The following is a 17,594-nucleotide window of genomic DNA, read 5'->3' on the forward strand; positions in this document are numbered from 1 at the left end:
TCACCGGCAACTGCTCAAAGCGCAAGCGCAGAACTGTGCTGTGGACTACATCTCCCAGCAGGCCTCACGCCACCCCGCCGCGTTCAGGGCCCAAAAGGATGCTGACATGGGAGGGGCTAGGGCTCTCCCAGGCTTCCACCTAGCTTCAGCTGCTTTGGAAGTGGTCCCATTTCCGGTTTAATAGCTTTTTGGTCTCCGGGGATTGGGAGGAACGAGCCCGGTATCGTGAGCCAAGTAAGAGCTTCTTCCCAACAGCCTTAGGGTAACCAGAGCCTTAAAATCCGCTATGATTCACTGATTCTCAAACCTGTATTCCGCGGAATGGAGGTAATTTCTTGGACGAGATTTATTTATAATAATTCAGACTTCTGGGCATCAAAATTTGTCCAACACCCTGGAGATTCCGAGTCTCATCTCGCCTGCGGATCACAGTGTTCTTGAATTTGCTTCCCAGTTTCTTTCTGGAAGCCCCTAAGATCCAGTCTAAAGACTCCGCCCATTCCTGTCCACAACCTACTGCCCACAGAGGTCACTGGGGGTCTTCAGGACCGCCCTCTGGATCTGTCTCTTGTCTTCCAATAAGTCCCTCGCTAGTCCCGCCTCTGAAAGCAAATTTTGCCTTCTGATTGGTCAACGACAAGAAGAGGCTCGACAAGATCCAAAGGCGGCTAGATACAATGATGTGCTTTGACAAATGTAGTCCTGAGATTGATCCCATACTGTCACTTAAAATTTGGGCCTTCGTGTGTGGAGTCAGGGTTTATTTAGTTCTGTGTGGGTCCAGAATGGAGAAGAGAGCACTATCTGTTCTTGTGCCTTCCGCGAGGCTCCGGTGGAAGTGCTATGATTGGGCGAGGTGGTGGGCAGCACTGGGAACTGACCCCTCCGCCCGGGTCGAAGTGTCTTCTGCGGCATTTTGGTGTCCCAGCAAAGCCCCGTCTCTCAGCGGCCCCAGTCACTTGTGATGGGAGTCACAGCTGGTTTGAGCCCATGCGGACTGGGAGCCTGACCACTGGGAGCCAGTGGCAGAGGCTGCATTGGGTCCGGTAGCTATTGCCATAGATGATGCTGCCGTTTTATCATATAGTAAGATTACAGATTTTCTTTTCTTGAAATTAAAATATATTAGCTAATCAGGAGCTATGATGTGAAGATCAGGGTTTGAAACCAGCCTAGGCAAGATAGTCCATGAAACTCTCATCGCGAATAAACTACCCCAAAAAAACCTGAAGCGGAGCTGTGGCTCTAGTGATAGAGTGCTAGCCTTGAGCAAAACACTCAGGAACAGTGCCCAGGCCCTGAGTTCAAGCCTCAGGACTGGCACATACACAAAAAACTAAGGCGTATTAATTGCACAAAATATGGGGCTTCATTATGACATCTTCATAATGGGTATTATGTACTTCAGTCATATGCACTCCTCTATTATCTTTACTACCTACCCTTCCTCTTCCACTTGAAGTCCTCCACCCTTTTATTTCCATGTCGCCCTTCTTCCCTGTATCCCACGTGTGAGAGAAAACATGTAATATTTGTCTTTGTGAAACTGACTTATTTCATTTTAAATGATCTTGATTCCATTCACTTTCCTTCAAACCACACCATTTCATTCTTCTTTATAGTTGATTAAACTCCATTGTGCATATATACCATGTTTTCTTTTTAGAATTCTGTTATCACTAATAACACACATTTATTGTACAAAGTGAGTGTTTTCATTGTTATATTTCTGTACTTGTAAATAATGTGTTTTAATTATATTTGCCCCCTCAATTTCTTTGTTATCCCCTCTTAAATCACCTTAAAACTTCTTGCAAAGATTTAAAAATGTTTTTCATATGTGCAGAAAATGTACTTTACTTATATTTCCCTGGCTTTTCCCTCATTCTACCTCAAACTAGTTCCCCTCCCTGAAAATGGCCTCATTTTTTATGTTCATGTACTTTCTCCCTTTCTTTTTAGATCTTAATCCCACAGATGAGAGAAGACATGGTATTATCTTCCAGAGTCTGGCTTATTTGGCTTAAATTGATGGCCTCCAGTTCCATCCGTTGTCCTGCAAACCATATAACTACTTTCTTCTTTATAGTTGATTTATATGTGTATATGATATTTTCCATGCATTCATCTGTTGATGGGTGTTAAGAAAATGGAAGAGAAGAGAAGGAAACAGGCAAGATTCAATGTTCCACAGGCGAAGACTGTTTATTGAGATAGAGCAGCAAGGGACACAGCATTCCCATGGGCTTGGAGACTGTGTATCAGAGCTGGGCTCAGGAATGGGGTTTTATGAGGTCTGATTAAGGAGGCAGAGGTTAATGAAAAAGCCATTAGGTCAAGGGATGGGGGGGGGGATTCAGTTGGGCCCACGATGGAATGTTTACAGACAGGCTTAGATAGATCGTCCTGCTGGAGTCAGGCAGTCTGCACTTATCTTTGGTGGGTTGCCTGGTATCTATATGCACCTGGGAAAACAGGGTGGGAATCAATCCTTCATAGTTCATCTTTGGATACATAGAAAGGATGGGCAGAGAAGGGAGCAACATGGAGTTACAAGAATAAGGCAGTTTCCCATCATTTGAAGCCCTGAAGGAGTATAAAAATTTGAGGGATGTCATGGTCTTTTCTGGCTACTTCCTGCTGACATGGGGGCATTGAGGAGTCATTGGGGCTGGAGTCTTCAGGGTCCATGTTTGTGTTGGACAGGGCATAATGGTGTAAACTAACCCTCTGGTTGCCTGCAGTAATACCTTGGCCTTGATGTGCTCCCAGGTAGTGTCCTCAGTGAGGACTGTTATCCTGTTATAAACTTGAAAAAAGGTGAGATCAGGCAAAAAGCTGACAAGGTGGCAGGACTAGTTGAGATGAATGACAGAGGAAAACATACCTTGGCACATGTCAGAAAAGTTCCACTTGGAGCATAATCCCAGTTGTGGCCTATTACAGGGAAGGAGGGATTTTTATATAACTGGATTATAGATGTCTGGACTATATAGTGTGGATGAGAAATATAAATAGCAGGTAACAAAAGCAAGAATGCTAAGTACCTAAACAGTTACACGGTAGATAGGTATGGATATTAGATAGGCATGCTTATGAAATATTTTCTCTTGATCTCCCAGATCTGGTCAATTTTGAAAGGACAAGCACCAAGTAACTATTTAGGATCTGATACCATCCCCTCTTAGCTGAGCAGTTTTCCCAACTGTCTGGTCGTATGTGGTCCCTGTTCACCAAGACTGTCCAGGTTTGTGCTGGGATGACTTGTTCCAATCTGGAGGTTCTCAGAGAGAGAGTCCGGGGGAGGGGGGGGACGAGAGACAGATTGAGCTGCTCCAAGATAAAGAAAGTTGGCCAGGCGCCGGTGGCTCATGCCTGTAAATCTAGCTACTCAGAAGGCTGAGATCTGAGGATTGTTGTTCAAAGCCAGCCCAGGCATGAAAGTCTGTGAGACTCTTATCTCCGATTAACCACCAGAAAACCAGAAGTGGCCCTGCTGGCCTTGAGCTGAAGAGCTCAGAGACAACAACCAGGCCCAGAGATCAAGGCCTATGACAGACAAAAAACAAAAATTTAAAAAAGGATAAAGAAAGTTGCCTTTGGGCTGGGAGGCTTTCTGCAGAGAAAGCCTTTGTGAGCAAGGCACAAGAGGGGGAGGAGGGGTGGCTCAGAAGTGGAGGTCAGAGAAGAACTTGGTGGGCAGAACAGGACGAGTTGGGGGGTCTCTGGATCAAAGGTAGATAAGAACTTGGGTTTAGGGGACCTTGGACCTCTCACCATTTGGTTGGAGAACTGTTGGTATCAGTAAGAGTAAAATTGAAGGTTCTAAATTCAGGTCAGTGGTGGCCATGGTTTAGTGAGGCCAAATTTTGGCTGACAAACAAGTCAGTTTTCTTTGACTGTAAATAAGTCAGCCTGCTGAGTATCTAGGATTCCAGGCATGAGCCAGGCATCCAACTTATTTGTTCCTTCAGTTTTTAAGTTTTGAGTTCTATATATTCTGGATATTCATTCCATTTAGATGAACAGCTGGCAAAGATTTTTCTCTTAAGTCATATTAAGATTTTCTCTTAAGTTCAATCTGTTCTTTCCACTGCCGAGCAGAAGCTGTTTAGATTTGATAGAAAGCCATTTGTTAATTCTTGCTTTTATTTCCTGGCTATGGAGTTCTATTTAAAAAGTTATTTCCTATGCCTGAATCTTGGAATTGTTTCCCTATATTTTTCTCTAATAGTTTCAGAGTTTCAGGTCTTAGATTAATGTCTTTGATCCATTTTGAGTTCGTATTTATTCAGGATGTTAAGGATCCAGTTTTAGTCTTCTACATTTTCTTTATCCAGTCATTTATTACCCATTCATAATTTCTTCCCAAGTGTGGTGGCACAGGCCTGTCGTCCAAGCACTTGGAAGGCAGAGGCAAAAGGTTAGAGTTCTAGCCCACCCGGGCTACACAGTGAGAACCTATCTCAAAAGAAACAAAATTGATTGCCTTGATTGAAGTTTACACCTAACACTGGTCAGTGACTTTTAGTAGTTTTTTGGGACATTCATCCTCCATATTGCTCCTTGCCCTGGATGCAGAGTGAATAATGTATTGCTTCTTGTTTCCACAGGGAGGCAGTATCTCTGCAATAGCAGTGCTACTCCGGCCTTAGAGAAATGGTGGCTTTCCAGTCCTGCTATCTAGTAACTAGGGGACAAGTCACTCTTCTAGTAAAGTGGAAGGTGTGAGAGCTGTTTCAGGGTTCTTCTGAGACCTCAAGGACAGCACTGTGTGTCTGTGAGTATGTTGATCATACTTGCTGGCACATAGGTAGTATGTAAACTGCCAGCTGCTGTTGTCAGGGTCAGTAGTCTAGGCTCTTCTGCCTAGCTGGATCTCAGTTAATCATGAACTAGGGAAAACAGTTTTCACTGAGACTTTGAAGTTATTGCCCCCCAGTGCACCTGAGTTAACTTTATCTGAGAGTGAGGAAGAGGAGCCCTGGAAAGAGCAGGAGAATGAATGGAAGAGGGGTGTGAGTTCATAAGGAGGGGGAAAGTACATGCTGGTGTAGACCTTCTTACTACACTCTCCACACACAACCACATATGCACAGTTCCATTTGCAGATGTGGCATGGAAGAACCCTAGGGATAGATTGTGGTTCTGCTGAGATTTGTCCTGAGTTCCATAATGAGCAGTATGTATCTAGCAGTAGCAACCCACCTTGCTCAGGATTGCATTAGGCATGTAAATTGGCTAAAATCTGGGAAGTGATTGAGAAGCTGTGACTCTTCATTTTGGTGATTCCAATTAGTTTTCTGTGGACTCTTATTTAAAGCTTGTCCACTTACACTGATCAAGGAAAAATTTAGTAGACTGCCTATGTTTTTCTCTTCAAAGGACATCATGATCAGCTAAGGCAGTGCAGTCAGTATCTGAAAGTAAGATATTATTGCTGCTTCACCTTGTGTTTGCTATCAAGTGTCTTCTCTTTCCCATGCCAGTCTGGGATCTAGTTACCCCAATGAATGTATGTAAACAGGACCACAGCAATAGTTCCCACTGGAATTTTTGACATTTCTGATTCTTGATGGGGGGGGGGGGTCTTCTCACATATTTAAGTCTCAGAGTCATTAATAGTGTGTTCTTTGGAACCTCTACATTCTATTCTCCATAAGCCTTTATACACAATATACCAAGGAAGTTGAGGCATTTCATCTCTGTTTAGGGTTCTAAAATCAACATCCAAACTGTTAGAGCTCTTTCTACCCCTTGAAATATATCCATAAATGCAGAATCCAGTACCAGTACATTCAATCTGATAGATCTTCATGTTTTTTTTTCCCAATCATCCTATATCCTTAACCTCTACTCCCCCACTTACTCTCAACCTTTGTACACAAGGGTAAAAAAATCAGGCAAATCTCATTGCATCTTAACTTTTGGTGAGTGCTGAGACTTCAAACTAGTTTACTTCCAGACACAAAAAAGGATGTTTGGGAACTAGGGCCAGAGAAGAATCAAAAGTATCTTGTAACACAACAACCCCCACAGAAGATCATTAAAGTCTCTTCAAAGATAACTTCAAAGTATGTGAAAGTCTCAGCAAAATACCAGGGTTTACTACCCCCAGCTTTATCGGGATCTTCCCACATGTTCCCATGCCAGAGTTTCATAATCCTGATTCTTCCCTATCAATGGCTTTAAGTTCAAAAAAGATGCCACAGTAAGGATGATGGCCTGGCTTGTTTTTCAACAATCTTAGCCCTGGGGCTACAGGAGATAAGAATTTCCTTCAGTGCTATGGAAGTTTCCTGCTCATTTTTGTTGAGCTTGATTGGGAAACTTTAATCCTTAAGTTCATCATATTTTTTCCCATTTTCTCTAGCCAAGCTGGGATCAATTAGTCAACCTTATTATAATCCTCAGTTTTACTATAATGTTCTAAGTTATCAAATACATGGTTATTCCAAACCTTGATTTGTAGAAGTATTTGATTATAGAGATGTAATGATGATTATTGTTTGCCTATGTTTACAATCATAGACTATTAATGTCCTGTTTACCTCGCTTTTAAGTTTAATCAAAGGTGAGGGAGGCACGGCTCAGTTGGTAGATCACTAGCCAATAAGCAAAAGTGCCAGGTACCAAGTTTGAGTCCTAGTCTCAGTCCTGAAAAGAAAAGAAGTAAGTATAATCAGGGCCTTCAAGTATAATCATATAAGAAATAAGAATTCAGAAGACCAATCCTTAAGATTCTATTCCTGTACAACCACTGATTTTTTTAAATTATGCAATTTTAGGGCAATTTTTTGGCACTACTATGGTTTGAACTCAGAGCCTTGTGCTTGCTAGGCAAGTGCTCTATCAGTGAGACATGCTTCCAACCTTGTTTTTCATAGGTAGTTTTGAAGATAGGGTCTCATTTCCTTCCCACACAAGAGCCAGGACAGTGATCCACCCATCTTAGGCTTCAAATTTTGCCAGGATGACAGTCATGGGCTACAACGGCCAGCTTCCCTCCATTAAAATGGAGTATCCTGGGCTTTTCTGTTTGAGCTGACCTGGAAACTTGATTCTCCCAATCTCAAGCTCACATATAGTTTAGGATGACACACTACTATAACCAGTTATAAGCTGAGAAGTAATATTGTAAGCTTTTCTGCAAGGAGCTTGTGTCAAGGTCCAATCCTTCCAGTCCTAGCTTCCCAAATTGCTAGGATTATAGGCATGAGCTACTGGCACCCAATATTTCAAGGTAATTTTCATTTAATTTTAATGAATATTTTCTGGTATTGAGACTAGAATCCAGGGCCTTACATGTGCTAGTCATGTGTTCTACCATTGAGTTATATCCCCAGCCCTCAAGGAAATATTTTAAAGTATAATATGTGCAAATACATACAGTGAAAGCTATAAAAATTTTAATGAGTCCACTTTGAAAACACATTTCTTGAAGAACCACTAGGGTAAAATCTCACGTCCTTATATTTTCAGACGGTCTCAACAAAGGAAGTTTTGCTTATGTTGACACAGTAGTTTTAATTTAATTAAACTAGAAGTGGGAGGACTTCTGAATTACCTCTCACATTATTATTATTATTTTTTTGTCGGTCATGAGGCTTGAACTCTGGGCCTGGGCACTGTCCCTCAGCTCTTCACCTCAAGGCGAGCACTCTACTGCTTGAGCCACAGTGCCACTTCCGGTTTTCTAGTGTTTTTTTTTTTTTTTAATTGGAGATAAGAGTTTCATAGACTTTCCTGCCCGGGCTGGCTTTGAACTGCCATCCTCAGATCTCAGCCTCCTGAGTAGCTAGGATTACAGGCATGAGCAACCGGGCCCAGCCCTCTCACATTATTTTTGCCATAGAAGTGTATTCCTAAAAGTTTGTCCTGTTTTTAGAATGGATCTCTCATTACCTGTCAATGATTGGAGAATTGTTTTCTGAAAAATTTCTTAACATCTACTAGTAAAAGGGAAACTGTGTAGAACTACTCTTGATGACAAATACCTATAACAATCAGAGTTCTCCAGAGAAATAGGACCAAGAGGATATACATGAACATGTAAATGTGTATATGTGTGTACATATAAACATACATGGATATGTTTGTATATACATATACATATATTCATACATATATAAATTTTTTTTGGGTCTGGTTGTGGGGCCTAAACTCTGGGCCTGAGCACTGTCCCTCAGCTCTTCAGCTCAAGGCTAGCGCTCTACCACTTGAGCCACAGTGCCACTTCCGGCTTATTTTTCTTTTTGCTTATGTGGTGCTGAGGAATTGAACCCAGGGCCTCATGCATGCAAGGCAAACGCTCTACCACTGAGCCACCTTCCCAGCCCCTATAAATATTTTTATGTTTGTATATGTGGGACAGTGCCCAGGTCCTGAGTGCAGGCCCCAGGACTCACACACACACAAGGAAGAATGGAAGATAGACAGACAGACAGATAAATAAGCAAATGTTTCTCAGTGTCAGATGTTAACATTATGGGAATCTAGACCTCTTGTTTTTACTCTCAATAATAGTTACTCAAAATTGTTATACTCAGAGCCAGGTAACAATGACATGCCTATGGTCTTAGCTACTCAGGAGGCTGAGATCTGAGTATTGTGCAAAAATAATTAAACCAAAAAGGGATAGAGATGTGACTCAGGTGGCAGATCACCTATCTCATTGGCACCAGGCCCCTCAATCCTGCCAATAAAAATTAAATTTTCTAGACAGGAACAGCTCTAAATAGGAGCCAGGGGCTCACACCTGTAGTCCTAGCTACTCAGAAGGCTAAGATTTGAGAATCATGGTTCAAAGTCAGCTTGGGGCGGAAGGTCTGTGACACGCTTATCCCCATTTAACCACCTAAAAACAGAAGTAGAGCGGTGGCTCAAGTGATAGAGCACTAGCCTTGAGCACAAAAACTCAGGGACAGCCCCAGTTGGCACAAAAAAAAGACTTCATTAAATGACAGCATTAAGAATATGAAAGGCTGGGGGCATGTGTTAAGTGGCAGAATACCTGCCTGACAAGTGCTAGGTTCTCTTTTCAAACTCCAGTATCACCAAAAAATAAGGATAAAAAGGGTAAAGAAAATGAACAGTGAAGGTACAGATGAGGAAGAAAATATTCTTAACTGACAACGGCCAAAAGACAAAACTCAAGTAGAAAAAAATGGTCTTTTTTTTGTCAGTCATGGGGCTTGAACTCTGGGCCTGGGCACTGTCCCTCAGCTCTTCAGCTCAAAGTGAGCACTCTACTACTTGAGCCACAGTGCCACTTCTGGTTTCCTGGTAGTCAATTGGAGACAAGAGTCTTATGGACTTTTCTGCCCAGGCTGGCTTTGAATGGTGATCCTCAAATCTCAGCCTCCTGAGTAGTTAGAATTACAGGCGTGAGCCACCAGTGCCCAGCACAGTTTAGCTACTTTGAAGATTTTTCTTGGCCTTAAATTTTTTAATTTAATATTCATTTGGTCTTTGCAAGGATTTCTTCTTTTAAATTTTTCACCATAAGTAGTGATTAAAGGGTTTCACTTCAGCATATCAATTTATAAGTACAGTGTATCTTGATCAGTGTCATTCCTTCCATCATTCTCCTTCATCTCTCCCATCCTTACCAATCTACCTAGTTCCATTTTCACAGTTGTAAATTGAATGTTATATCTGTTTGCCTTTCACTCTCCATTTATCTGCTCACCCTCCTTTTGACCTCATCCCCCACAGAAGTTCTAGCTTCCTGGTAGTGATTTTGTTAAACTAACATAGATTTCTTAGTATTCATCTTACTTGAGATTCATTCAGCTTCCTGAATCTGTGGATTTATCTTTTACCAAATATATTTCGCTGACTTCCCTTTTAGCCTCTCTCTCTTCTCCTCTGGGATTCTAATGGGATGATTATTGAATGTTTTATTATCATCTTCCAGGTCCTTACTTAGTTTATTTTCTTTATCTTTCAGCTTTGTGTAAATTTGATTGATAGGTCCTTAAGTTTCTTTATAACTTTTGTTAAGTTTCTGAGATTTTCTGGTTTTGTTTTCAAGAGAATTTACAATTCTTTTTATGAAGAATAGTTGCTTTAAAATCTTTGTCATATAATTTTGATACTGATTTGAGTCAGTTGATTATCTGATTCTTTATATGAGAGTTTTTTTTATTCTATCAGACATTTGGGATATATATTATTTACAGTTTTTATTTTAGCAAACTGTCATCAATTCCAATTTGGTTTGTAAGTTCTGATCTAGTTTTCTGGCATGTGATTTTAATGACCATCTAATACTCAGATGTAATGTGGTGCTCTACTCTTATGCTTGGTTTATCACGTATTAGCTGTTGTTGATGCTTGAACAGGCGAAAAACACTTCCCCTGGCTATGTTCTAGCTCTAGGTAGGAGAAAGGATTCTGATGACTTCTGTAAGAGGAATGTTTGCAATGTTCAGAGCTTCTAGACGCTGAAGTGCCCTTATCAGACGGCGTGGGGGACCATTTCCCAAGCCTGCTGTTTGTAACCTGACTCATTGCACTGTATTTTACAGTAACAAGATGTCTCTGGTTTAGGAAGCTGTCTGAGGCTGAAAGGTGATGGAGAGAGCCCCTGGAATAGCCACTTGGTTGTCGCAAGATCTCTGTTGCTCATGCTACTAGTTTCAAAGTTCATGGGGATGGGTAGTATGGTGTAATAATGCACAGGATGTCAGGAATTGAAATGTTGTCCTCATTGTGATCTCCGTTGCCTTCAGCACTACCTGCTCCCTGCCTTGCTATCGTTTCTCCTGAGGGAATGATGGGAGATGGAGATATGACAGGACCTCCAGATGATTTGAGAATTCCTATTATCATCCCCACCGTAGGCGCCTTTCTTCTTCCTGAGCATTTCTCTTACAGAACTCTTTCTGCCACTTGCAGAGGTGTATCTCCCTCTCACCCACACATCTGTCTCCATGTGTCTTCTCCACCACCCACTTGATGTACCTCCTGTCTTTTTCTCCATCCATATCTAGCACATTCTCAACATCCACATTTCCTCACTTTAACCCATAATTCTTTTTTTCCCTAGGTCTGAGACTGGGACTTGAACTCAGGATGTGCAGCCACTCTTGCTCCTTGGCTAGTGCGCTACCAACTGAGCCATACATCCACCTTCCTAGCTTATAATTCTTCTTGGTGTTCTTTCTTGATACTTCTCAAACTGAAGGAGATCTTGTATTCTTTTAGGTACCTGTGGGCTTGGAGATGTGACCTTGCCCATCACTCAGGAGAAATGGGTATCAGATCCTATCAAGAAGGACTCCCCATAAGGACATGTAGATAGATGAGTTGACTATGGATTCAGTGGTAAGGCTTTCTTTTCAAAGGATGAAGAATGGTATTTCTAGCTAGGACCCTGTTCCTTACATACTAACCTCCCAATAATAAGCTCTGGTTTTAGCTATTAGATCTCTACATGAGGCATCCTTTGATATACATAACTATAACTGGAATTAGTTGAGTATGGGCCAAACAGCACAATGCTTTCAGACTTCTAGAGCCAGTTGCCAGACATTAAGGAAAGGAGGTTGAACCTAGAGGGCTTCATAAGGCAGAAGAGTTAGAGTCAGATGAAAATTCCTCCACTAACCTACCCACATACACAGTTCTGGGGCATGCCTGCTCTAAGGCTTTGATTCCTTGCAAGTTACTTGTTCTGAATTCTCACAACCTTTCTATTCTTTGATATCATTTGTCCCTTCCTCAGAGACCAAAAGTTCAGGGACACTGGTGCCAAAAATTTTAGCTTACCATGGATCAAAGACCCTAAGATTAAAGAAAGAAGAGACTACTATGTACTCAAAGACTGTGGTCTCTTACAATTTTGGAAAGTTTGAACCTAGGAATGTGTCCAAAATAGAGAACTATGTTAATAAAGACACCTTGATTTGGTAAAGTATTTTGTGGAAATTAGGAGATGTAACATAGTGGGAGAAGTAACAGAGATTAAAAATAATGTCCATTAGGCCTAGCATGATGACTTATACTTGTAATCCCAGCACTGGGGAGACTGAAACTGGTGGATTTTGTTTTTCAGACCAACCTTTGCTACATGGTAAAAAGCTGTCTCCAAAAAAAATGATGTCTATAAGATATGATCAAGACCTAATTGTTGAATTGTAGTGGGAGATATATAGGCGTTTGTGGTGTTTTTTTACTTCTTTGCATGTAGAAAATCATGACAAAAAGAGAAAACAACACAAAAATTGGGTATGATATGATAGATATCCTATGTGGAAGCACATTTGGAAAGAAGAGCAATACTTCAGTTTGTTTTTATATGCTAAATACATGCAAGTCACAACTGCAAAAACATTAACACTAATTCTGAATTTGTTTCCTTTTGTTAAGATTATGTCTACCCCATTCTCTTCTCCCTTCCTTCCTGCCTGCCTGCCTGCCTGCCTGCCTGCCTTCCTTCCTTCCTTCCTTCCTTCCTTCCTTCCTTCCTTCCTTCCTTCCTTCCTTCCTTCCTTCCTTCCTTCCTTTCTTTCTTTCTTTCTTTCTTTCTTTCTTTCTTTCTTTCTTTCTTTCTTTCTTTCTTTCTTTCTTTCTTTCTTTCTTTTTGGGGGGGGGTACCAGTACTGGGGCTTTAATTCAGGTCCTAGGTACTCTCCCTTAGCTTTTTCGCTCAAGGTTAGTGTTCTACCATTTGTGCTACTTCTGACATTTTTGGTAGATATTTGGAGACATAATAGTTTCTGTCCAGGCTGTCTCTGAACCTTGAGCCTCATATCTCTGTCTCTTGTGTAGTTACATGTGTGAACCACCAATACCCATTTTACTTTTTAACCACTGTGATGCCAAAAGTTCAATCACAACTCTCTTAATGAACACTGAATTTGGACAATAGTTGAGAGAACAATTTCTTGATGCTAGACTTGGGTTTGAATCTGTTTACTGGAAATGGAGTGAAGACTTTTATAGTTTTTCTTTTTACCATAGCAGACCAATAAGAATTTGGGTTTTTTGGAGGAGATGGGGACAAACAAGTCGTTTAAGGATTCAGGTGGATCTGTTGCAACAATGAGAAGTACAAAATGTCATGTCAAAACCAGCTTTACAATGTCGGTGTGGGGGGGGGAGGGGGGTATAATTGGGTGGGGGGAGGGGGGTAAAATTGGGTGGGGGGAGGGGGGAGGCGGGGAAGGGAAGTGAAGGGTAAACAAAGGAGGAGGCTGCAATGCTTGGTAAGAAATGTATGCATTATCCTGCCCATGTAATTGTAGCCCCCCTGTACAGTATGTTCTCAAATAAAATAAAATACAATTAAAAAAAAAAAAAGAATTTGGGTTTTTTTTAATTCTCTTTTCCTCCTGAACCCAAAGTTTGTAGATAATGGTAAGATATAAGTACTGATTTCTCTCCCCTATCATGGAGTACAGCTCTTCTTAAGCTGTGCGTGGAGGGACTAATGAGGATTAGGTGTGCACTGTTAGACAGGCTGCAAAACTCCAAGGTGTATCACATGTGAAGGGTTTCACTTTAGCTAGAGATTAAATACAGCCTGTCTAAGTGCATGCAGTACTCATGGAGGCTTTGAAAGGAAAGAAGGGACATTCGGATAGAAAAGCTTGGGAATCCTAAAGCAGAATGGCACATGGTCCCATATCCTATCTAGATATCTAAAAGGGGTGACTGACTCTTATCACTTCACTCCAATAGGAAGTGAAAAATGACAGCCTAGCATTTAGGAAAGAGATTGTCATGTGGTGGTATTAGGTTTCCTCTTTTTTTGGGGGGGGGGTCCAGTCGTGGGGCCTGAACTCTGGGCCTGGGGGCTGTCCCTCAGCTCTTCAGCTCAAGGCTAGCACTCTACCACTTGAGCCACAGCGCCACTTCCGGCTTTTTTCTTATGTGGTGCTGAGGAATCGAACCCAGGACCTTGAGCATGCAAGGCAAGTGCTCTACCACTGAGCCACCTTCCCAGCCCCCTCCTCTTATTTGTATCATTGGTGAGTTCCAGTTGTAGACCCTAGAAAGAGACTCAATCAAAGTTCTAAGAGTACTGGTCAACAAGACAAGTTCTGTGACATGGATGAGGAAGGTCTGGGTTATACAACTCTTCAAATTGTAAGTTACAACAAGTACCACAGATATCAGCATCAAGTATTGATGAGTGTCAATGGTTGGGAAGAATCAATTCTGTCCATTAAAGATTTACTGGGAAATAGCAAACATACAAGAACCCAAGGAGATGTGAGCCAAAGGTACAAACTCATCTGCCTTACTCTATTATCTGTAGTAAGATAATTTCTTGGGAGGAGGATGATGAGAAAAGGGATTGGGTGGGCTGGGAAGGTGGCTCAGTGGTAGAGCGCTTGCCTTGCATGCCTGAGGCCCTGGGTTCGATTCCTCAGTACCACATAAGCAAAGAGAAAAAAGGCGGAAGTGGCACTGTGGCTCAAGTAGTAGAGCGCTAGCCTTGAACTGAAGAGCTGAGGGACAGAGCCCAGGCCCAGAGTTCAGGCCCCACGACCGGACCCAAAAATGAAAAAAAAGGGATTGGGTGTCAGAAGAGGAATCGAAGGAGGTAAAGATATCTTATGAAAAGAAGAGGAGGAAAGAAAAGAATAAAGAAGCAAGGAGAAGAGGTAAGAGGACAGAGGAAAGAAGTTGGGATTCTATGCATCCATCAAAAGAATGACACCGTCCCATTTGTAAGGAAATGGAAGGACTTGGTAAAAATCGTATTGGTGAAGTAAGCCAGACACAAAGAAACATAGGTCCCATGGTTTCCCTTATCTGTAATATGTCTAGGATAATCTTAGCAGATGAGCAGACTAGCTCAATAGCTATGACCATATGAGATGATCCTAAGCGAAATGAACTCCAAGACATGAACACAAGAGGTTCTTCTTTGTTGTTGTTGTTTTTAATGTACTACATGATTTCTTTTTTCTTTGGTGGTTTTCCTCCTATTTTCCTGTTGTCCCCTGTTGTCACTGTATTTGATTTTTGTACCCTGGGTATTGTATATACATTTCTCTGAATTAAGGAAGGGAAGGAGAACAAAACATGGTGAGACAAAGGACAAAGGGAGAACCAATGCAACAGTGATACTCACAGACAATATGTTGGAAATGATCTGTACACCTTGTGGCGGTGGGGGGAGGGAAATTGGGAGAAAAATGAGAGAGGGGATAACAAGTTCAACAAGAAATGTACTCACTACTTTGTTTGTGTAACTGTAACCCCTGTGTACATCACCTTGACAATAAAATTAAAATTTTAAAAAGAAAGAAATTGGAGAGGAGTGGGAGAGGACATGTGAGAGGAAGCACAGAATAGTATTGGGTTAAAGGTTCTGTGGATCAGGAAAGACTTCAGGAATAGTCTCACAGCCAAGGAAGCCCTGAACAAAAAGGCTGCAGTTTTGTGGACCCACAAATAAGGAGAGAGGCAGACCTTGGAGTGCTGAGTATTGAATTAAACTGGAGAAAAGCATCTTCAAGATTATTCTTCTTCAGACACAGACTTAGGCAGGTACACCTGGAGAAAGGTACACCTTGACTGAAGGCCTCCCAATAAATAGGATTGGAATAAGCAAGGACTCTGTATTCATCTATAGGTAAGGAGATGTTTTTCTTCTCAATACTTATAACACAACTCATCTGTCCTACCAAGGGGAGAAAACACTTCATTTCCTTGAAACCACTTGCGATTAATCCTATGATATCCTAGCTTTGAAGTAGGGAAGGTGTCCTGGAGCCTAAATTAACCAGAGGGGAAGGAGCTGATTTAGAGGGTGGCTTCACAAAGGTCATCAGATCAGGTAAGCTGTGGTGATTTAGCTGGGGCAAACCAGTAAGTAAAGTAGTACCTTCCAGAGAAGAGGCACCTGGGAGCTGTTCCCTGTGCTGTACTCAATAAGGATAAGAGGGCATTTAATGCTCTCCATCACTGTTTCCAGACATAATGAGGTCCTAGAAGAACCTCAACCTACCTACTTCTCCCAACTTGCAACCTCTTTGTCTCCATAGACTCGGCTAATCACTGCTGCAGCCATTCTGCATTCCTATTCCTTCAATACCATTCACTCTTTTACACAGGCGTGTTCTTTCCTTGGGTTGGGAAAGTTTATGAAGCCAAGAATATCTTCAGAGATTAGGATGAAAGGGTTTGTTGACTTGCTGTGAGATCAAAAAGAAGCTACATGAGCATGTTGGAATATGTCTTAAATACAGCTATGTGGGAGGTGTAAGTAGTAAGATCAGTTTGAGGCCATCCCTGGGCAAAAGGGTAGATCTTATCTTTTTAAAAAATACCTAAAGGAAAAAGGCCTTGGGTATGACTGAAATGGTAAAATGCATGCTTGTCCAGGCAAGTGCAAGGCCCTGAATTTACTAGGTAAGTAGGTAGGTTTGTAGGTAGGTAAGAAGGAAGGAAGGAAAGGAATGAGGGAGGGATGGAAGGGGAGGTCAGGGGAGAGGATGGAAGCTGAGGAGAAGGTAAACAAACCAAAGAAAAGAATGAGAAGAAAAGGAGAGAGAAAAATAATCCAAAGAAAAACAAACTAGAGATGAGGAGTTGGAATGGTCTGACCCAGGAGTAGCAGAGTACAGTGAAGATAAAGATTTCTGTTTTCAGCTCTCATTCTTCCCTGGATCATGTTGTACTTCATAACTTTTCCTAAGAATAAGTGTGTAATTAAAGAGAGGATATTTCAATATATATACATATCTACATACACATGTATATATAAATGTATGTATAAATACATTATATATGTATATTATATGTGTATACATAAATATATACACATAATACATATACATGACATACAGCTCCATTATTCCAGTACAGGGTCTTTGGTCTTCATGTCCAGAGTATACACATCTGCACACATCAAGGAGCCCCTTTCTCCCTTTCCTCCAAGCCGATGCTCACTTGAAGTGAGCCAAGGGTGGGTGAGGGGAATAGGGCAGCCATTGAAAGGAGGGAGAGGGGAAAATCATCTTTTTGTTTTGTTTCTTCTTGTTCTTTCATCCTCTCTAATTTAGGAAGGATATAGAAGAGTGAACATTGTGCCACTTTCTTCAGGAGCCTTTAGATCCTTTGCATTATTTCTTACCAGGTACTAGACAGAGAATGGTAGTCAAGCCCCACAGGAAAGTGGATTCACCAGAGGAGGGTGGGGAGCTTCTAGATAAATATAAAGAAACCAAAGGGAAGGAAACCTCCTAAGGCAGGTGAGTTCACACAGGTTGGCCCTGTGCAGCAACAGTGGAAATAAAAATAAGGAAGGAGATGACGCCTTCTCTTTCCCTCCTTTCAATAGCTGCCCTATACTCCCCCGCCAACCTGAACTGAGGGGATGATACCTTAAGCTGCTTGGGGTAGAATGATCTCTTCTACTCCATAATATACAGATTCTCTCTTTTCATTCTCCCCAAAATTTACATTGGATCATTTAGGGGTTAAAATACTTCATGCAAGATGCCTTCTCCATGGAATCTATCCAAGCTTGCATTAAATTGGAAACTGACGACCTATTGTTCCCTGTCCCATTTCAGCTGTTTAGGTAATAAAGCCCATGGCTGAGAAGAGGAACTGACTACGTGACCTGG

The sequence above is a fragment of the Dipodomys merriami genome, unplaced genomic scaffold (genome assembly GCF_024711535.1).
Source record: "Dipodomys merriami isolate MVZ:Mamm:240054 unplaced genomic scaffold, mDipMer1.0.p SCAF_3, whole genome shotgun sequence".
In the NCBI taxonomy this organism is placed as follows: Eukaryota; Metazoa; Chordata; class Mammalia; order Rodentia; family Heteromyidae; genus Dipodomys; species Dipodomys merriami.